Source organism: Trachypithecus francoisi, unplaced genomic scaffold, assembly GCF_009764315.1.
Source record: "Trachypithecus francoisi isolate TF-2019V2 unplaced genomic scaffold, Tfra_2.0 Lachesis_group21, whole genome shotgun sequence".
Lineage (NCBI taxonomy): Eukaryota > Metazoa > Chordata > Mammalia > Primates > Cercopithecidae > Trachypithecus > Trachypithecus francoisi.
Genome location: NW_022681467.1, coordinates 43,234,531 through 43,257,485, shown reverse-complemented (window position 1 = coordinate 43,257,485; position 22,955 = coordinate 43,234,531). Strand labels below are relative to the sequence as shown.

The 22,955-nt window shown below is 41.3% G+C and overlaps 1 protein-coding gene across 5 annotated transcripts in view; it reads right to left on the bottom strand.

Moving 5' to 3' along the window:
• The window catches only part of NCOA3 (nuclear receptor coactivator 3), a 157,654-nt gene that overhangs the window by 54,073 nt on the left and 80,626 nt on the right, over nucleotides 1-22,955 (bottom strand). For all 5 annotated transcript variants that reach the window (XM_033186662.1, XM_033186665.1, XM_033186663.1 and 2 more), the window contains one exon: nucleotides 17,728-17,806. The gene's annotated coding sequence lies outside the window, so the exon portion shown is untranslated. The remainder of the gene's footprint in view (nucleotides 1-17,727; nucleotides 17,807-22,955) is intronic.

Below are 22,955 nucleotides of genomic sequence, written 5' to 3'. Positions count from 1 at the left end.
GATGACATTCTTAAAAGTTTAAAAAATATATACAAAGGAAGTGAGAGAATTAGCTATCAGATCATCTCAAGTAAAATAACTGGAGCTTTTCTACTTGTAACTACTGCACTTAACTAGTCCTAAACAGCAGATCCACCAAGATTACGAATTTTTTGGTGAATTTTTCTAAAACTGTAGTTATAAACTTGAGAGCAAAAACTGATTTCTGGACGCACTGCGCAAGATAGCCGTAAGTATCTCACAAATGTTTAGTGGACAAATAGGAAAGTGGAGATGGATCGGGTATGGTCTTTTTAAGAATACAATCTTTTCAATGTAAACTTTCTTGACAAATGAAAATATATGCTGCTGGAATTCAAATTGACTGTATAATTACAGGATGACCTCTACAAAAAGACTGAATAAGGTTCTTTAAAAATTGAAGTTGAGTGCAATTAACATGTTATTTTTGAAATCTAACAACGTTTGAGATAGGAAACCTTTTGAGATGAGGAAAGTAACAATATTTTTCTGTAAAATTTCTTTATGACATCATAGTGCTCTTAGCAGTTTTGCGTACATCAGCTAGATTCTTTAATAGCTTTACTGAGATATAATTCACATATCATATGCTTAAAGTACCCAACTGGCTTTTAGTATTTTTTAGAGTTGTGTAACTCTCACTGTAATCAATTTTAGAACATTTTCATTATTCCAAAAAACCTCAACATCCCTCAGCTGTTACTACCCCCTGCTCCCATTCCCACCCGCTCAACCTCATATAACCCAACCTTCCACCCATTCACCCCTGCCCTTGGCAACCACTTACGTATTTTTGTCTTTATGGATTTACCTATTCAGGACATTTAATATAAATGGCATCACACAATATCTAGTTCTTTGTGACTGGCTTCTTATACTTAGCATAGTGTTTTCAAATACATCCACATTGTAGCACTTATCAGTTCAGTCATGCCTAGCTTAATGACAGGGATACATTAGGAGAAATGTGTCTTTAGCCCATTTCATCATTACGCAAACATCACAGAGTGTCCCTTAACAAACCTAGATAATACAGCCTAAATCTAGGCTATAGAGTATAGCCTACAGCTCCTAGGCAACAAAACTATACTGCATGTTAATATACTGAATACTGCAGGCAAGTGTAACACAATGGTATTTGTGTATCTAAGCATATCTAAATATAGAAAAGGTACAATAAAAATACAGTATTATAATCTTATGGAACCACTGTCATATACATGGTCCTAATTCTTCACTGACTGAAACATTCACTGTTACATGCTACATGACTGTACTTCATTGCTTTTTATTTCTGGCTAATACTTCACTGTATGGATACACCACATTTTATTTATCCACTTATCAGCTGATGGAAATTTAAGTTGTTGTTCTGCTATTACGAATACTCTTGCTATGAATATTTGTGTATAAGTTGTGTGATTATGTATATTCTTTTTTTTTTTTTTTTTTTTTTGAGACGGAGTCTCACTCTGTTGCCGGGGCTGGAGTGCAGTGGCCAGATCTCAGCTCACTGCAAGCTCTGCCTCCCGGATTCACGCCATTCTCCTGCCTCAGCCTCCGGAGTAGCTGGGACTACAGGTGCCCGCCACCTCGCCCGGCTAGTTTTTTTGTATTTTTTAGTAGAGACGGGGTTTCACCATGTTATCCAGGCTGGTCTCGATCTCCTGACCTCGTGATCCGCCCACCTCGGCCTCCCAAAGTGCTGGGATTACAGGCTTGAGCCACCGCGCCCGGCCGATTATGTATATTCTTAAATGAGAAATCATGAGCACTAATAATAAAAATAGGTTTCAGCCAGGTGTGGTGGCTCATGCTTGTAATCCCAGCACTTTGGGAGGCCAAGGTGGGAGGATCACTTGAGGTCAGAGGTTCGAGACCAGCTTGGCCAACACGTTGAAACCCCGTCTGTACTAAAAATACAAAAATTAACCAGGCATGGTGGCGTGCACCTGCAATCCCAGCTACTCAGGAGGCTGAGTCAGGAGAATCACTTGAACTCAGGAGGTGGAGGTTGCAGTGAACCGAGATTATGCCACTGCACTCCAGCCTGGGTGACAGAGCGAAACTCCATCTCAAAATAAAATAAAATAAAAACAGGCTTGATAATATATGCCAATGATGCTTCCAAAGTTCTCTAGTCAACAGTAAAGAAGCCAGGTTCTCTTTTTTTTTTTCGAGATGGAGTCTCACTCTGTTGCCCAGGCTGGAGTACAGTGGCACAATCTTGGCTCACTGCAAGCTCTACCTCCCAGGTTCACGCCATTCTCTTGCCTCAGTCTCCCGAGTCGCGGGGACTACAGGCGCCTGCCACTACGCCCGGCTAAATTTTTTGTATTTTTTAGTGAAGATGGGGTTTCACTGTGTTAGCCAGGATGGTCTCGATCTCCTGACCTCATGATCCGCCTACCTCAGCCTCCCAAAGTGCTGGGATTACAGGCATGAGCTACCGCGCCCGGCCAAAGCCAGGTTCTTTAAAAACATTTATTCTAAAAATCTAAAAACCAATCATGGAATCTTAACTATGATTAATATATTAACGGGCTCTAATGGTGAAAGCTGACAACATGCAAGAAGAGATGGGTAACGTAAGCAGAGAAATGAAAACTCTAAGGAGGAATCAAAAGGGAAGGTTAGGCCAGGCACAGTGGCTCATGCCTGTAATCCCAGCACTTTGGGAGGCCAAGGTGGGTGGATCACCTGAGATCAGGAGTTCAAGACCAGCCTGGATAACATGGAGAGACCCCGTCTCTACTAAAAACACAAAAAGTAGCTGGGCATGGTGGCGAGTACCGTAATCCCAGCTACTCGGGAGGCTGAGGCAGGAGAACGGCGTGAACCAGGGAAGCAGAGCCTGCAGTGAGCCGAGATCACACCACTGCACTTCAGCCTAGGCGACAGAGCAAGACTCCACCTCAAAAAAAAAAAAAAAAAAAAAAAGGACAGGTTAGAATCAAAAACACTAACAGAAATGCAAAATGCCTTTGATGGGTTCATCAGTAGACCAAACATAGGAATGGGAGAACAGTGAGCCTTAAGATCAATACAAACTCCCAAAATTGAAAAAGAAAGAGAAAATGAAAAAGAAAAGAATATCCAAGAATGGTGGGACTATTATAAAAGGTGTAACGCACACAAAAAGGAAATACTATTCATATGAAATTTTAGAAAAGGTAAAACAGTAGTGACATAAAGCAGACCAGCTGGAGGTTTCTTCTGGTTGCTAGGGACCAGTGGAGATGACTGATTGCACAGAGGCACAAAGAACTTTAGGGAGTGGTAGAAATGTTTTATATCATGACTGTGGTGATGGTTACATTTGTCAAAACTTATTAAATTGTAAATGTAAGGTTGGTAAATGTTTTGTATGTATATTATGCTTTAATGAAGTTTTTTTGAAATCAAGTACTTAAGGAAAATTACAGTGCTTATTGCTAATCCTATGATAAATAAAAAGTGGTATGAAATAACTTAGCTAATAAAACAAGAAACAACGTATAAAACATTTCACTAAGAAAATTTACTTTTGGCTTAGCATGGTGCCTCACACCTGTAATCCCAGCACTTGAGGAGGCCGAGGCAGGTGGATTGCTTGAGCTCAGTTCAAGATCACCCCGGGCAACATGGCGAAATCCCCATCTCTACCAAAAATATAAAAATATTAATTAGCCAAGTGTGGTGGCAAGCGCCTATAGTCCCAACTACTCGAGAGGCTGAAGTGGGAGGATCGCTTGAGCCTGGGCGGCAGAGACTGCGGTAAGCCAAGATCATGCCACTGCAGTTCAACCTGGGGGACAGTGTGAGACCCTGTCTAAAATTTAAAAAAAGAAAGAAAATGTACTTTTTCTAAAGTAGTATCACTACACTGAAAGTAAATATATTAGCAGTTAAAATCAAGGTTTTAAAACTTTACAGCAATAAAAATATTTTAAACAAGATACAAAAAATGATCATTGCAATGCTGTTCATACTTCAAAAGCTAGATGAAAATCTAATGTTTATCAATTGCAGATTTGAAAAATGAATTCTAATGAAGCCACGCGAAACAATACAATATAGTGGTGGTAAAAATGAATTACACACAACATGGCTGGATCTTACAATTTATAAAGCCACCACATTACATCCATTGTATTTTTGTAAAGCTAAAAAAACAAAAAAAAACTAAACATTATTCAAAGACACATCCAAATGAGACTTTTTCCAAGTTTTTTAAATAAAGTTAATTATTAACTCAAAGACAGCTGTGACTTCAAGGACAGAAGCAGGATGACTTCAGGGAGAAAGATTCAGGGAACAGGTACACTGAACGAACTGACCGTCCCGTTCTCCAGTTCAAGTAGTGGGTTCAAGAGTAGCCTTCAAAGTATACTTCATAATTCAAATAATATATACTCTTTATTTATATAAAATGATGCAGAATTTTAGTGTTTAAAGTAAAAAATCACCCTGTGAACAAATACTTGATCTAACATCTGAAAGAGGTATTGTGATAAATGCATTCCACTTATTACTCCCATTTAATCCTCCTTACAGCCCTATGAAACGCAGAACAGTGAGTAGATGAAAGTACAGTTCAACATTATCCCTACTTCACTGGAAAACACTGAGAAATAGAAAGGTAAACTCAACCCAAAGTCATACATCTAGCAAGTCGTGGAGCTAGAAATTAAATCCAAGTCATTCTAACTTCAGAGCCAAGCCTTTAACCAGTCCCACCAAAAAATTTAAAAAAAAAAAAAGCCTTATGTCATGGCATCAAATATTTTACTTTTTTCATGGAATCTCAGTAAAGCCACATCACTTACAGCTATTCTAACAGTTTGGATAGAACTGGCCTTACTGGACTTCCCAACAATAAATCACTGTTTTCCAGCCACACCAACTGGAAGCTCCCACCAGTCTAAAAAATTTAAAGTTATAAATCACGGTCCTTTGCAAGTAATCGCCAGCCAAGGACTGTAGATTATTGACCTATCCCTATAGACATCTCCTTTAAAAAATCATTTTAAGGCCAGGCGTGGTGGCTCACTCCTGTAACCCCAGCACACTTTGGGAGGCCGAGGTAGGCAGATCACCTGAGGTCAGGAGTTTGAGACCAGCCTGGCCAACAGGGTGAAACACCGTCTCTACTAAAAATAAAAAATTGGCTGGGCATGGTGGTACGCGCCTGTAGTCCCAGCTACTCGGGAAGTTGAAGCAGGAGAATCGCTTGAACCCGGCAGGCGGAGGTTGCTGTGAGCCGAGATGGCGCCACTGCACTCCAACTAGGGCAACACAGTGAGACACGGTCTTAAAATAAAATTAAAATTAAAATAAGTCAGTTTTTTTTTTTTTTTTTTTTTTTTTTGAGGTGGAGTCTCACTCTGTCTCCCAGGCTGGAGTGCAGGGCGCGATCTCGGCTCACTGCAAGCTCCGCCTCCCGGGTTCACGCCATTCTCCTGCCTCAGCCTCCGAGTAGCTGGGACTACAGGCGCCCGCCACCAAGCCCGGCTAATTTTTTTTTTTCGTATTTTAGTGGAGACGGAGCTTCACCGTGTTAACCAGGATGGTCTCGATCTCCTGACCTCGTGATCCGCCCGTCTCGGCCTCCCAAAGTGCTGGTATTACAGACGTGAGTCACCGCACCTGTCCTAAAATAAGTCAGTTTAAATAAGGCCGGGTGTGGTGGCTCACGCCTGTAATCCCATCACTTTGGGAGGCTGAGGCAGGCGGATTGCCTGAGGTAACGAGATCAAGACCAGCCTGGCCAGCATGGCAAAATCCTGAATCTACTAAAAATACAAAAATTACCCAGGTGTGGTGGCAGGAGCCTGTAATCCCAGCTACTCAGGAAGCTGAGGCAGGAGAATCGCTTGAACTCGGAAGGCAGAGGTTGCAGTGAGCTGAGATCGCACCACTGCACTCCAAACTGGGCGACAACAGCAAAACTCTGTCTCCAAAAAAAAGTCAGGTGTTCCGCCCGCCTCAGCCTTCCAAAGTGCTGGGATTACAGGCGTGAGCCACCATGCCCAGCAATATCGTCATGTTATAAAGACTTTTATCTTCTTTTTTTTGAGACAGTCTCCCTCTGTCGCCCAGCTTGGAGTGCAGTGACGCAATCTCCACTCACTGCAAACTCCGCCTCCCAGGTTCAAGCGATTCTCCTGCCTCAGCCTCCTGAGTAGCTGGGATTACAGGTGCCTTCCAACACTCCAGGCTAATTTTTTTGTATTTTTAGTAGAGAGGGCGTCTCACCATGTTAGCCAAGCTGGTTTCAACCTCCTGACTTCAAGTGATCTGCCCACCTAGGCTTCCCAAAGTGCTAGGATTACAGGAATGAGCCACTGCGCCCGGCCAAGACTTTCATCTTCTAATCTGACTGGTTATCATGCATCTTGAGTGGTGTAGTAGCAGTTAGCAGAAAACTAAAAGGTTCTGTAATGTAGAATCTAATACATCAATTGTAGAAAACTAAAGCTGGAAAGAACCTGAGATTATGTGTAAAACAAGTGAACTGGTCATTATGAGGAAAATGATGCCAAGATAAGACTACTACTCTTTCTAGTTCCCATCTGGCAACATGTGTTTTCTGGCTTTAAATATGAGAGGTGTTATATCCAAGGCAAAATTAACAAATGTTGATTTTTATACATAAGACAATACAAACCTAAAAACAATTCACTTAAGTTGTTTGGTTTTTAAGCAATCATTGCTTTATAAGATTTCTATGGGCCGGGCGCGGTGGCTCAAGCCTGTAATCCCAGCACTTTGGGAGGCCGAGACGGGCGGATCGCGAGGTCAGGAGATCGAGACCATCCTGGCTAACACGGTGAAACCCCGTCTCTACTAAAAATACAAAAACTAGCCGGGCGAGATGGCAGGCGCCTGTAGTCCCAGCTACTCGGGAGGCTGAGGCTGGAGAATGGCGTAAACCCGGGAGGGGGAGCTTGCAGTGAGCTGAGATCCGGCCACTGCACTCCAGTCCGGGCAACAGAGCGAGACTCCGCCTCAAAAAAAAAAAAAAAAAAAAAGATTTCTATGAATTTGGTTCATATTTTAATTAGAAGGCATGAATGCAGAATTTATAATCAAAATGTTTACCTTTAACTTTAGAAATTTAATTTCAAAATAAACTGAAGGAGAAATATAAATACAGTTATTACAACTAACAATGTCATTCTTATGCCAGTAATTCTTTTTCCATACTAATTCTCTAATAAGGTTATAACAGAACTTTAGAAATTAGAATTTTAGGAAAATGTTTATATAAAGGCACTTGATAATTATCCTGGCTTAGTAATGCTTTCATTCCTTCACCAAACTTTGTAATGTTCTTATTTTAACTAACATGACAGAAAAACTGGTTTTAAAATTTTTCATGAAGTTAAATCCATCAACTCAAGAGGAGGTACTCCAAAGAGTTAATTTCCAAGACAATGAATGATACCACAGTCTGGGATTCCAAAGTCTTGATTTTAAAACGTCTGTGGTGGCCGGGTGCAGTGACTCATGCCTGTAGTCCCAGCACTTTGAGAGGCCAAGGCGGGTGAATCACCTGAGGTCAGGAGGTCAAAACCAGCCTGGCCAACATGGTAAAACCCCATCTCTACAAAACACAAAAAATTAGCAGGGACGTGGTGGCAGGTACCTGTAAACCCAGCTACTTGGGAGGCTGAGGCAGGAAAATCGCTTGAACCTGGGAGGCAGAGGTTGTAGTGAGAGGAGATCACACCATTGCACCCCAGCCTGGGCAACAAGAGCAAAACTCTGTCTCAAAAAAAGTCTGTCATTAGAATTAAATTTTTCTGTTGAGTAACCACAGACATACTTTCACTGCTGGAGGAATGTCATCTAAAAAGTTAGTTCAAGGTATTACTGACTTCAGGATACTTAAATTCTTTAACTGAAAACCATTTTTTAAATGAGAAGAACTTCAATTTTCTGCAATTTGACAAAGTTGTTAATTAAGTAGCATCCCCTACCAGGACCACCACTCACACCAGTAACAGTATGAACATTTTAAATGACAGCAACTTATTAGAAGATAAAGTTCACTGAATTATGGAAAGAAAATGGTCTGTAGTTTGTAAATAATCGAGTTAGGTTCTAATTTCAGTTTTGCCACAAACTAGGTATATAACTTTAATAAACCTGTTACCTTTTCTGAAGCCTCTATCAACCCCAACACAGGGCTGTAGAAATGAAACAAGAGGTAAAAGTATTTCATTGTTGAATAGTGCTTAGAAATTGAGTTGGCAGAGAAAGTCACTGAACTTGAAGGGATATCAAAAGAATTATCCAATTTGAAGAAGAGAAAGAAAAAAGACTGAAGAAAAATGGGTAGAACCTTAAGGACTTATAAAAATATCAAATGGTCGGCTGGGCATGGTGGCTCACACTTCTAATCCGAGCACTTTGGGAGGCTGAGGCAGGGGGATCACCTGAGGTCAGCGGTTCAAGACCAGCCTGGCCAACATGGCAAAACCCCATCTCTACTAAAAATACAAAAAAAAATTAGCCGGGTGTGGTGGCAAGCACCTGTAATCCCAGCTACTCAGGAGGCTGAGGCAGGAGAATCACTTGAACCCATGAGACAGAGGTTGCAGTGAGCTGAGAGAGCACCATTGCACTCCAGCCCGGGGAACAAGAAAGAAACTCCACCTCAAAAAAAAAGAAAGTCAAATGGTCTAACAGGTATGATTGGAGTCCCAGAGGAAGGAGAATTAAATTGAAGCAGAAAAAGTACTTGAAGAATGGCCAAAACTTTCCATATTTGATGAAAACACAAATTTACAAATCCAAGAAGCTCAAAGAATACCATGCAGGATAAATACAAAGAAAACTAGACCTAAATACATAGTCAAACTATTTTAAACCAAACATAAAAAGAAAATCTTAAAAGCATCCACAAGAAAAAAAGACCACACATACTGAGAACAAGATTAAAAATCACCTCTTCAAAAAAAGGGGCGGGGGGGTGGTTACAACACAACAGAACAACATCTTTAAACTGCTGAAATAAAAAAATCATCAACCCAGAATTTTCTATCCAGTGAACCAAACCTTCAAAAATAGAGTGAAATAGAGACATTTTCAGATAAATAAAAGTTGAGACAATTAGTGACAAACAATTCTGGAAATGAAATTATATCCTTCAGGCCAAAGAGAAAGGGGCATCAGATGAAAAGATCTATAAAGATAAAGGAAGAGTACCAGATATGTCTTACTGTCAAATGGGTGACGGCTTCTGCTACTCTCTGTCTTCCCTTGAGGACGCATATGCTACAATTTGTCTTCAAAGGACAGTCGAAGATTCTCATGGAAAAGACTATACAAAGTACCTTTAAATACCGATAATTTATGAAACACTCTGGACAATGAATTACTGAGCTAACATTTTTAAGTTTTAAAACTATACTAAAGGACAAAATGTCTGGGTATCTTATACATCTAAGCAGACAACTTAAAAGTGACTACAGAATAAGAAAAACAGAATTAACTGCACAGGACTAAATGAACTAGTGAGAGAAATTTAACCAGTGATTTGTTTCAGGCTATGGTTTTTTTCTTTTGATTTTTTGTTTTTTGTCTTGAGCCACAATCTTACTCTATTTCCCAGGCTGGAGTGCAATGGTGAGATCTCGACTCACTGGAGCCTCTGCCTCCCGGGTTCAAGTGATTCTTGTGCCTCAGCCTCCCGAGTAGCTGGGATTACAGGCACCCACCACCATCCCCGGCTAATTTTTACGTTTTTAGTAGAGAGGGATTTCACCATGTTGGTCAGGCTGGTCTTGAACTCCTGACCTCAGGTGATCCTCCTGCCTCAGCCTCCCAAAGTGCTGGGATTACAGGCGTGAGCCACCATACCCAGCCGTTTTTTGCTTTGTTTTGAGGCAGGGTCTTGGTCTCTTGTCCAGGATGGAGTGCGATGGTGCAATCACAGTTCACTGAGGCATCAGCCTCCCAGGGTCAAGCGATCCTCCCACCTCAGCTTCCCCAGCAGCTGGGACCACAGGCATGTGCCACCATGCCCAGTTAATGTTTTTATTTTTTATTTTTGTAGAGATGGGGTCTCACTATATTGCCCAGGCTGGTGTTATTTTTTAGTACTCTGTTTTCTGATGGCTATAGGAGAAAGCCCTTTTCCTTTCTTCTTCATCTACCTCTAGCCCACAATTTAATATGTTATGTTTTGTAGGAAAAATTTTTTTTTTTTTTTTTGAGACGGAGTCTCGCTCTGCCGCCCAGGCTGGAGTGCAGTGGCCGGATCTCAGCTCACTGCAAGCTCCGCCTCCCGGGTTCACGCCATTCTCCTGCCTCAGCCTCCCGAGTAGCTGGGACTACAGGCGCCCGCCTCGTCGCCCGGCTAGTTTTTTGTATTTTTAGTAGAGACGGGGTTTCACCGTGTTAGCCAGGATGGTCTCGATCTCCTGACCTCGTGATCCGCCCGTCTCGGCCTCCCAAAGTGCTGGGATTACAGGCTTGAGCCACCGCGCCCGGCCTGTAGGAAAATTTTTAAATGACATTTGAGTGTGGTGGCGCATGCCTGTAGTCCTAGCTACTCAGGAGGCTGAGGCAGGACTGCTTGAGCCCAGGAATTCAAGATTGCAATGAGCCACGATCATACCACTGCACTCCAGGTAGGTCAAGAGAGTAAGACCCCGCCTCAAAATAAAGTAAAAATTGAGTCTATTTTTCATGTTAATAACGTTATTTGCATATGCTTAATCAAATTCCATCAGGACAAAGGTAAATAAAATTTACCAGAATGACTGGACAAATCATTGTACAATCAAGGTCATATACTATGTGTTATAATTAAGAAGGATATAATGATATAATGTCACATAATTATAATATAATGGTTTGACAAGTCCAGCAATATAACAAAGACAGTAGGGCAGGACACAGTGGCTCGTGCCTGTAATCCCAGCACCAACACTTCGGGAAACCAATGCAGGGGGATTATTTGAGCCCAGGAGTTCAAGACCAGCCTAGGCAATATAGTGATGCCTCACTTCCACAAAAAAATTTCAATAAACATCTTATAAATTTAAAAAATTTTTTTAAAGAAAACAAAGATTGTATATTATACAAGAAGTCAATGCCTATGGGCCTGGTACCTGTTCTTGGTTTACAGGAACTAGCTTCACAGATGGAAGGTCACCTAGTGGCAGCCAATGACTCAGTAAATTTAGGGAACCTGGACAAGAGATGACTTCATCCAAATTCATAAGTATTCCAAGTAAAATCTGGTAGAGAGGGTATTGTATTTGCTTCCTAGTTTCGGGATCAAAGAACAAATAAAAGAGACATTAAAAGTTCAAGTCAGTCAGGCGCAGTGGCTCATGCCTATAATCCCAGAACTTTGGGAGGTCAAGGAGGGTGATCACCTGAGCCAGGAGTTTGAGACCAACCTGGACAACATGGCAAAACCCCGTCACTACTTAAAAAAAAAAAATTAGCTGGGCATAGTAGCGGGAACCTGTAATCCTAGCTACTTGGGAGGCTGGGGCAGGAGAATCACTTGAACCGGGGAAGCGGAGATTGCAGTGAGCTGACAGTGCGCCACTGCACTTCAGCCTGAGTGACAGAGGAGACTCTGTCTCAAATAAATAAATAAATACAGTCCTGTAATCAGACAACATATATGGGCATAAGGATGGCACTGAATAGAGGCCTGAGACTTTGGCAAATATGGTCAATTAATCAAGTTACCAAAGCAAACCAAGAAAAAAGGAACATCTTTTTTACAAATAGCTCTGGAACTGGATATCTATAATTTAATCAAAAGTTGGTCCTCTGGCTGGGCGCAATGGCTTATACCTGTAACCCACACACTTTGGGAGGCCAAGGCAGGTGGATCACCTGAGGTCAGGAGTTTGAAACCAGCCTGGCCAACATGGTAAAAAACCGTCTCTACTTAAAAAATACAAAAATTATACGAGCATGGTGTTGGGCACTTGTAGTACCAGATACTTGGGAGGCTGAGGAAGGAGAATTCCTTGAACCCAGGAGGCAGAGGTTGCAGTGAGCCGAGATTGTACCACTGTACTCCAGACTGAGAGACAAGAGCCAAACTCTGTCTTTTAAAAAAAAGGTATATTTTATGTTCTGTAAATGTTACTACAATTAAAATGAATGGGAAAGATCTCTTTGGCATGATAGGGCATTATTTCCAGGAGATATCAGTTAAGTAAGAGAAAAAGCAAAGTGCAAAAGAGTATATACAGTATGCTATCTTTTGTATAAAAAATAAATAAAACATACAGATTATCATCAAAAAAAAAGAAACAGGAAGGATAAGACAGAAAACGTTTACGTTTGTTACCTAAGAAAACTGAAGAAAAATGGCATGGAAGAGATACAAAAACAATGTATGCCTTTTGTATAATTCTGACTTTTGAAAGCATGTTATTATTCTATACATTACAAAAACAGAAATCAGAATGAGAGGCAGCATAAGCAAACAAGTAAATAAACTTAATTTTGTTTCAAATGAATGCCTTAACTAGATTATACAGAAAGTAAGGTAGGAAGTAAAAGTGGGGTGGAAGTCGGGCGTGGTGGCTCACTCCTGTAATCCCAGCACCTTGGGAGGCAGAGGCAGGCGTATTGCCTGACATCAGGAGTTGGAGACCAGCCTGGGCTGGTGAGACCCTATCTCTATATAAAGATATACAAATTAGCTGGGTGTGGTGGCACACACCTGTAGTCACAGCTACTCAGGAGGCTGAGGCAGAAGAATCGCTTGAACCCAGAAGGCAGAGGTTGCAGTGAGCCAAGATGGCGCCACTGCACTCCAGCCTGAGCAACAGAGCAAGACTGTCTCAAAAAAAAAAAAACAAAAACAAAACAGTGGGGTGGAGAAGGGGTATGGAGGGCTAATCCAAGCAATTTAAATTTTAACTATTTACTCTCTGTCTGGGAGGTGGAGAAGAATTACAGACAAATGCTCCACTCATTTTCAGTTTGTTTATTGTAGTGAAATGAAAAAACCAATTCTGAAATTATTTTAGATGTATTAGAGGATTAGGCAAATGAGTAAACGTACTACATAATAAGAAGGGACATAAAAATAAAAAATGGGGTACAAAGAACCCTGTAGACATGGAATAAAGAGGTACATACTGATATAAACTCATGATTTCTAAAATATGTATATCAACGTTTCAATGAACACGTGTGCAGTCGGCCCTCTGTATCCATGGATTCTGCATCCACGGATCAAAAATACTCAAAAAATAAATTTTAAAAAACAATACAACAATAAAATACAAATTAAATAATACAGTTTAACAATAACCTACACAGTATTTACTCTCTGTAACATTCTTGTAAGTAATCTAGAGATGATTTAAAGCATACAAGAAATTGAACATGGGTTACATGCAAATACAATTGCTACTTTATAGTTTAAAGAACTTGAGCATCAGATTTTGGTGCACACAAAGGGTCTTAGACCCAGTCACCCTCAGGTACGAAGGGATGACTGTATGAGTATGTATATGTATGTGTATGTGTATGTGTATAAGCATGCATATTATTTCCTAGCTCTATCCACTAAAAAGGCCAAGATGAGAAAACAGCCCAGAATTAGTGAGGACACCTAGCACTCAGAGAGATCCTGGTCTCTAAAACTTTTATTCCCCACAAGGACACAGCGGCCCACTTACAGGAGCTTCACTAGCCAAACTTCTAGGACAATTTGAGCACTAAAATAATTAAGCAGGGTAAGTGAATCACAAACCATTCAAAAAATAGGAATTCATGAATCCATAACCAATACATAGGGCTACTGATTACAGAATACAGCCAAGAGCTGACAGGTAATGTGAAAGGAACGCTGGAAAGAAAAAAATGACCATTTTGCAATCATCACAATAAAAGGCTGGATCAGACAAGAGTCAATGAATTCTAGAAGAAACTGTGAAAAGAATGAGAATATCTACATTGTTTCCCCACAGGCTGTTTACTGCTTGGCAAAAGAGAGGGCGAAAAAACCGTACAGTGGAGAAATCTGGCAACACCTTGGCCAAGGGATCAAAATTTGCATCACAATAAGGGACAGATGGAAGTCATATGACTCCATCTCAGAGTATCACATTACTGATGTCGTATTCCTGCCAAGAATATGTAACATGTTCATCTAATCACAAGGAAATTTCAGGCCAACATAAAATGAAGAACATCTCCATTGGAGAGAGTAAGGGGGTTAGGGAAGGGTTGTGTTCTCAAAAATGCCAATGTCATAAGAGATAAAGAAAGGCTGTGAAAATATCCCAGGAAACGAGAGGCTAAAGAGAAATAATAACTGAATGCAGAACCTGACCCCAGACTGCAGTCTATACGGGAAGCATAGAAAATGCTACAAGAGACTTTCTTAGGTCAACTGACAAAACTGGAGTATGGGCAAAAGATTTCATCGACATCCATTTATGAAGTTATTAACTGTACCATGGTTATATAAAAGAATTACCCTATTTGTAGGAATACAACAGAAGTATTAGGGGAAAGAAGCATAACATATGTAACTCACCCTCAAATGGTTAAAAAAAAATTGTGTGTTTATGTTTGTGTATAGAAAGAGAAAAGAGAGTAGGACGGCACAAATACAAATAATAAAGCAAGTGGGTAAGTCTGGATAAAGGATATCCAGATGTTCTTTACATTATATTTTTGCAACTTTTGTAAATGTATACTTCCAAATAAAAGGAATAAAAAAAAAAAAAATTGGCCGAGCACAGTGGTTCACACCTGTAATCCCAGCACTTTAGGAGGCCAAGGCGGGTAGATCACCTAAGGTCAGGAGTTCAAGACCGGCCTGGCCAACATGGTGAAACCCTGTCTCTACTAAAAATACAAAATTAGCTGGGCATAGTGGCGGGTGCCTATAATCCCCGCTACTCGGGAGGCTGAGGCAGGCTTGAACCTGGAAGTGGAGGTTGCAGTGAAACAAGATTGCACCACCGCACTCCAAGCTGGGTAACAAGGCAAGACTCTGTCTCAACAACAACAACAAAAAAGAAACCTGTGGAGATAGTTCTCTGCCATGTTCAGAAGAATGGGTATATATCACAATTAACTGAGGGATTTCATAGCGAAATTACAAGACCTAAGGCTGGTAACTTGGATAGATTCTCAGATAAAGTACCATTGGAAATGTCAGAGAAGGGAGTTTGTACTTTTTTTTTCTGTAAGCCAAGGAAAGGTAGCACAAAACTTAGAGCACAACATAAGCTTGGCTAAAAGTATAAATTTAGGAAAATCTTCTAGCAAAACTTTGAGTGGACAAGGAAGCAGTAGAGACAAGGACAAACACCCTCATGAAATTATGGGGTCTTGGCCTCGGAAGCTAAAATTAGGAACAGAAAGTGCAACAAATACAGGACATATGAAAACAGAAAGCCAGATAAAGCCTGCTTACCAAATGTATCAGAGTGTGGTGGGATTCAAAGACAACTCAGATTTCAAACCTAGCTAACCAAGAAAATGACGGGATTACTAAAAGAAATTTAGCTAAGCAAAGCATGATTGCTTTCTCGGCAAGCAGGCAGCTTTTTCTATTCTCATTTTTCCTATTCTGATATAACATTAAAAGTTTAGAAAAGGGGCCAGACGCAGTGGCTCATGCCTATAATCCCAGCACTTTAGGCCAAGGCAGGCACATCACTTGAGGCCAGGAGTTTCACCCTGGCCAACATGGTGAAATTCCATCTCTACCAAAAATACAAAACTTAGCCAGATGTGGCAGTGCACGCCTATAATCCCAGCTACCTGGGAGGCTGAGGCATGAGAATTGCCCAGGAGGCAGAAGCTGCAGTAAGCCGAGATCACACCACTGCACTCCAGCCTGGGTGACAGAGGGAGACTCTGTCTCAAAAAAAAATAAAATAAAATGTTAAGAAAGGGGTTAGATGAAATGTTATTTGCCGCACAAGCAATTTGGGGAAATTTGTCTTCACAAGGTGAAATAGTAAATATAAGTTGGGGCTAATTCAGATGTTTGACTAAATGCCATTAAAATATTCACACATAAGGAGGGAGAATTTCTTCTCTTCCCCCAAAATTATGTTTGTATAGGTATGTATATACATATATACGAATACCATCACCCCTTGTATGACACATTGGAATTGCACTTGTTCTGTTACATGCAGATTTTTCTCTACTTCTGCCATGCCTAAGACAGTAGGACCAACATTTCCTCTTCTTTCTCCTCCTCCTCAAGCCTACTCAACCTCACAAGAAGAATGAAGACCTTTATGATGATCCACTTAATGAATAATATATATATTTTCTCTTCCTTATGACTTTTTTTTTTTTTTAGGGATGAAGTCTCGCTCTGTTGCCCAGGCTGGAGTACAGTGGCATGATCTCAGCTCACTACAACCTCCACCTCCAAGGTTCAAGTGATTCTCCTGCCTCAGCTTTTTGAGTAGCTGGGATTACAGGCACACGCCACCACGCCTGGCTAATTTTTGTATTTTTACAAAAATGACCATGTTGGCCAGGTTGGTCTCAAATTCCCAACCTCAGGTGATCCACCCACCTTGGCCTCCCAAAGTGCTGGGATTACAGGCATGCGCTACCGCGTCCGACCATGACTTTCATTTTTAATTATTTATTTATTTACTTATTTTCTAGAGACAAGGTTTCATACTGTTGGCTCATGCTGAAGTGTAGTGGTGCAATCATAGCTCACAGGAGCTTCAAATTCCTGAGATCAAGCAATCTCCCACCTCAGCCTCCTAAGGTAGCTAGGACTGCAAGCGCACACCACCTTGCTGGCTAATTCTGTATGAGTTTTGTAGAACTAGGGATGTTGCTATGTTGTTCAGGCTGGTCTCCAACTCCTGGCCTCAAGTGATCCTCCCGTGTCCAACCCCCAAAGTGCTGGGATCATAGTGTGAGCATATGAGTGAGCTACCATGCCCAGCCTCCTTACAATTTTCTTCTTTTTTTCTATTTCTTTTTTTTCTTTCTGGATACAGGGTTTCATTCTGTTGCTCAGGCTAGAGTGCAGTGGCACAATCACAGCTCAGGTGCAGCCTCAACCTCATGGGCACAGGCAGTCCTCCCACCTCAGTCTCTCTAGTGCCAGGGACTAAGGCACAAGCCACTATGGCCAGTTTTTGCATTTTCTGTAGAGATAGGGTTTCGCTGTATTGCCCAGACTGTTCTCCAACTCCTAGACTCAGGTGATCTAACCACCTCAGCCTCTCAAAGTGCTAGGATTATAAACATGAGCCACCGCACTCAGCCATGATTTTCTTAATAACATTTTCTTTTCTCTAGCTTACTTTATTATAGGAATACAGGATATAACATATAACATACAAAATATGTGTTAATCAGCTGTTTATATTATCAGTAAGGCTTCTAGGCAAGAGGAGGCTATTAGTAGTTAAGTTTGGGAGGAGTCAAAAGTTCTGCACATTTTTTACTGAATCAGTGTCCTCAGTCCTCAATTGTTCAAGGGCCAAGTGTATATATATACATATGTATTCACTCAACTACTCTAAACTCATTCAAGGGCCAAGTGTATATAAATACATACGTATTCACTCAAGTACTCTAAGCTCATTCATTTAATAATCATTACAGAGAAAAAGATGAAGCATAAAGTTTTAATTAAATCATATATTAAAGAGGAGGGTAGTATCTTCAGAAGGTTGAAGACAAAAAATTACAAAGGATCAAATCAAAGTCAAGCTGAATTACCTGGCTAACCCGTCAAAGGATGTCCAAGCAGTTTATTTTTATTGGTCTCTGAGTCCACCGTCCAGCAAGTATTTTGATCCTGAGGACAAAAAAAAGAAGAGGGATTGAATTCTACTGTCTTTTCTTCATTTAAGCATTATGATTAGTCACCCACAAATTAAGTCTTCCGGCAGGGCATGGTGGCTCATGCCTGTAATCCCAGCACTTTGGGAGGCAAGGCAGGCAGACCCTTTGAGGTCAGGAGTTCAAGGCTGGCCTGGCCAACATGGCAAAACCCCAACTCTACTAAAAATACAGAAATTAGCCAGGCGACGTGGTGTGCGCCTGAAATCCCAAGTATTCTGGAGGCTGAAGCAGGAGAATCACCTGAACCTGGGAGGTAGAGGTTGCAGTGACCTGAGACTATGCCACTGCACTCCAGCCAGGGTGACAGAGCGAGACTCTTTCTCAAAAAAATTAGGTCTTCCCATTTTTCCCTTCCCTAGACCTACGGAACAAACAAAAGCTATCAAGTACAACACCTCTTCCTAGAAATTTGAGTAGATGTCTTACTGTACCATAAAATCACTACTTCTGTTTGAAAAGTCAAGCATAGGATCAGACGCAGTGGCTCATGCCTATAATCCCAGAACTTTGAAAGCCTGAGGTAGGAGGACCACTTGAGGCCAGGAGTTCAAGATCAGCCTGAGCAACATAGCAAGACATCATCTCCACACACAAAGAAATAAAAATTAAGAAATTAAAAATAAAAGTCAGGGCCAGGCACAGTGGCTCATGCCTGTAATCCCAGCACTTTGGGAGGCCGAGGTGGGTGGATCACATGAGGTCAAGAGTTTGAGACCAGTCCAGTCAACATGGTGAAACCTCATCTCTTCCAAAAATACAAAAAATTGGTTTGGTGTGATGGCATGCGCCTGTAGTCCAGCTACTCGGGAGGCTGAGGCAAGAGAATCGCCTGAACCAGGGAAGCAGAGGTTGCAGTGACCCAAGACCATGCCATTGCACTCCAGCCTGGACAACAAGAGTGAAACCCCATTTCAAAAATAAATTAATTAATTAATTAAAATAAAAGTCAGGCATGGCATATATAATATATACTCTGTCAGCCTGTAAAAACGGATAATGCAAAGTGGAGGTGGTGGAGACCAGTTCCAGATCTTGAAAAGTGATCAAAACAGATGGGTACTCTGAACTTGTGGGGGTATTCATTTGTCCAAAATGAGTGCTCAACAGAGAATAAAGACAACATTAATACCCTGGCAGAAGCTAAGGTTTAAATGCCCTAGTCCAAAAATTATCAGATGAGGGAGGGATGGATAAAGCAAACAAGCAAGAGCCAGAGGAAAGGCTCAGATGTTTTCTTGCCTTCTATAAAAGGATGCATTTTGACCACCAAAACAAAATATTAACGGGGAAATGAGAAACCGTTCTTCAAAATAATCTGCAATAAAACACATGAACATATAAACAGCAGGCTTTTGCACTTGAAGAAATGGTATGCAGGTTCTGCTGCGATAAATAAGTGAGCCAGTAAGTACATTCACTTTACCTTATGAATTTCCAAATTTAACAATAAAGCAACAATCTGATTGCCACTAATTCCAATGGTATCGAACCAAGATAACAACCATAATTACGGCCTAAAGTTAATAGCTTTCATGCTGGAATTGGTAGATCTGTTGGTATGGGGGAAAGGAAAACTGATATATTCACAAGTTACAAGTAACATACATATTACAGCCATGGCCATTCCACGTAGTGTAGTCTGCAGACAGTGTATGGGGAGAGCCAACCACAATCTAGCTGCATTATGGAAAGGTCTGTCGTACTTCTGAAACTAAAATTAGAGGGGAGAAAATCAGTGAGCAAGGAATGGGAGGCACATTACATGTGGCTCACAAAGGAAAAAGAGAACTCTAGGTAGTGCCGAGTGACAATCCCTTATGCAAAACGCTTGGAAGCGTAAGTGTCTCGGATTTTTTTTTTCAGATTTTTTAAATATTTGCATATGCATACTGAGATATCAAGCGGAAGAAACCCAACTCTAAACATAAAATTCATTTGTGTTACTTATATACACAGCCTGAAGGTAATTTTATATAATTAATATTTTTAATAATTTTGTGCACCAAAGTTGTAGCTTTTTTTTCCTTCTTTTTCTTTTTTAGACAGGATCTCACTCTGTGCCCAGGCTGGCTGGAGTGTGGTGGCATGGTCATGGCTCACCTCAGCCTCGACCTCCAAGGCTCAAACAATACTCCCACATCAAATACCCAAGGAGCTGGGACTACAGGCACACACCATCATACCCAGCTAATTTTTATATTTTTTGTAGGGACAGGGTTTCACCATGTTGCCCAGGCTGGCCTCGAACTCCTGAGCTCAAGTGATCTGTCTGCCTCGGCCTCCAAAAGTGTTGGGATTACAGGTGTGAGCCACCATACCCGACCAAATGTGATGTTTTTTTAACTTGAATTTTTATGTTATCCAATTTAATCCGTATAAGATGAAGGGAGAAAAGGTAGGCAGAACTTCTGTAAAGAACTTCTAAGATCTTCTGGCCCTGTTTTAAATCAGTTTTCACTTCTAAAATGATTCTGTTTTTTTCCTTAATTAGGAAAGAGGAAGGAAGGTCATGGAGTGGGGTTAGCACCTAAGGAACAAGAGAGGTGGGATAAGGAAAAGATTTTTGAGGGACATGGGGGTGGGGGATGGAGTTTCACTCTGTTGCACAGGCTGGAGTGCAGTGGCATGATCCCGGCTCACTGCAATCTCTGCCTCCTGGGTTAAACGACTCTCCTACCTCAGCCTCCCGAGTAGCTGGGATTACAGGTGCATGCCACCATGCCCAGCTAATTTTTGTAGAGACAGGGTTTCACTACATTGGCCAGGCTGGTATCGAACTCCTGACCTCAAGCAATCTGCCCACCTCAGCCTTCCAAAGTGCTGGGATTACAGGCATGAGCCACCATGGCCGGCCAGGAAATGAATTTGAGTCAGAAAGTATCTAGTAGCATAATGGACCTAGGATAGCCAGGCACAGTGGCAGGCGCCTGTAGTCCCAGCTACTCAGGAGGCTGAGGCAGGAGAATGGCGTGAACCTCGGAGGCAGAGCTTGCAGTGAGCCGAGATTGTGCCACTGCACTCCAGCCTGGGCGAAGAGAGAGACTCTGTTTCAAAATAAATAAATAAATAAATAAATAAAATTAAAAAATAATAATAATAATAATAATAATAGACCTAGCAAACAATTACTGTTGCCTAGTGCAGAAGGTGGTGAGAGGGCCTAGATTAATACTCCAGTGTTACAGTGCTGATTTTCGTACTTCTCAAAGGAAAGCTGACCCTGCCAATCTGCACCCTTGGACCCAAATTTAACTGCTGGACTCCCAGGTGGAAGATCACGTAAAGTCAGCATGCCCAGATGAACCAAGAATGCAACCATGGGTGGAATCTAAATGATCAAACTGAGGAACAGCGAATGAATAAGAGCAGACACCACATGGCAAGACAGAAGATCCAACCAAATCAAGCCTTGACATCACCCTACGGCAGGATCCACTCAGATCACACCTCATTACTCTCCAAATATAAAACCTGCACCCAAACTCTAGCTCAGAAAGGCAGATTTGAGCCCAACACCTGTCTCCTTACACAGCAGCCTTGCAACAAACTTTTCTTCCTACAAAAACTTGGTGTTCAGTGTCCAGCTTTCCATTGCATACACAGGAAAAGAGACCCAGTTCAGTTCACTAACATAAAGGCAAGCCAGGTACAAAATTCTCCCCTCCGAGGAAATGTATAATTAAACCAGAGGGATTCGCAAATAGTCACAGAACAATGATTGGCTTGCCTACCAGGAACCTGGAAAGGTGTAGTACTATATACCAGGATCCTGTAAATATGGAACTATTAGTAAACTTGCTGGTGAGTTAAACTTGTCTGGAAAAAAGATTCTGCAAATGCAACAATCCTAGCAGATTTCTTAGGACAGTATTTTTTTTTCTTTATCAAAAACAAGATTATCCCTTTTCACAATTCAGATTTTAGTCAATCACACATACAAAAACCAAATCATACTGACATAAAACTAAATGTGACAAGTTCCAGAAACTTTAGACATCTGAGAAGGTGACAGGGACATTAAATTTTCTAGTAGAATTAACAGTTTACTGATGAGATCTACATTAGCAAAACCTGCATCACCAGGCCAGGCATGGCAGCGCACACCTGTAATGCCAGCTACTCAGGAGGCTGAGGCAGGAGGATTGCTTGAGCTCAGGAGTCTGAGTCCATCTTGGACAACATGGCCCCTGTTTTAGTTTTAGGTTTTTGTTTTATTTTAAACCTTCATCACCAGAGACCTAAAAGAACACGGGGGAGAAATCAAACATCAAATTAAGCCTTGTTAATAGCTAGTCTGAGAAGATGTGCCTCAAGGCCAGAACAAAGAATAAAACTGGGGGAGAGGAGTTGATACACAGGAAAATCCAAACTATGTAACATATAATGCTTGGAAACACCAACAGGGCAAAAAGCAGCCACTGAGTATTATAAACATGTTTTTCTTTTACCGTTGAACACGGAAAGGGGCAAGGATTCCACAATCATATTAAACCCATTGTTCTTTCCAAGCTCCTGCTGGCACTGCTCCCAGGATCACCTTCCTCACTTCCCTAAAATCATAGAAAAGGGGAACCACTGTCATTGGGAAAAGTCAGCTGTTGCCCAATAATCTTCACAGTACTACAGAGTAGACTGGTTCACCAAACGAATTTCAGGTTAAAGGTTGCATAATATTAGCGTTAAATTTAACATCAAAATCCAACACTTTTGTGACTCGGATTATTTATCAACTGATAAGTATCTTTGATCAAAACTCTGACCACAGATTTCACTAGTAACAATCAACTACAGCTAATCTATAGCTATAATGAAAGGAAAAGACCAAATGCAAGTTGAAAATCATATGAACACTTCAAGTTATATAAAACGGGTCTAGGTGCAGTGGCTCATGCCTGTAATCCTAGCACTTTGGGAGGCCAAGGTGGGCAGATCACCTGAGGTCAGGAGTTCAAGACCGGCCTGGCCAACATGGTTAAACCCCACCTCTACTAAAAATAGCTGGGTGTGGTGGCAGGTGCCTGTAGTAGCTACTCAGGAGGCTGAAGCAGGAGAATCGCTTGAACCTGGTAGGCAGAGGCTACAGTGAGCTGAGATCGTGCCAC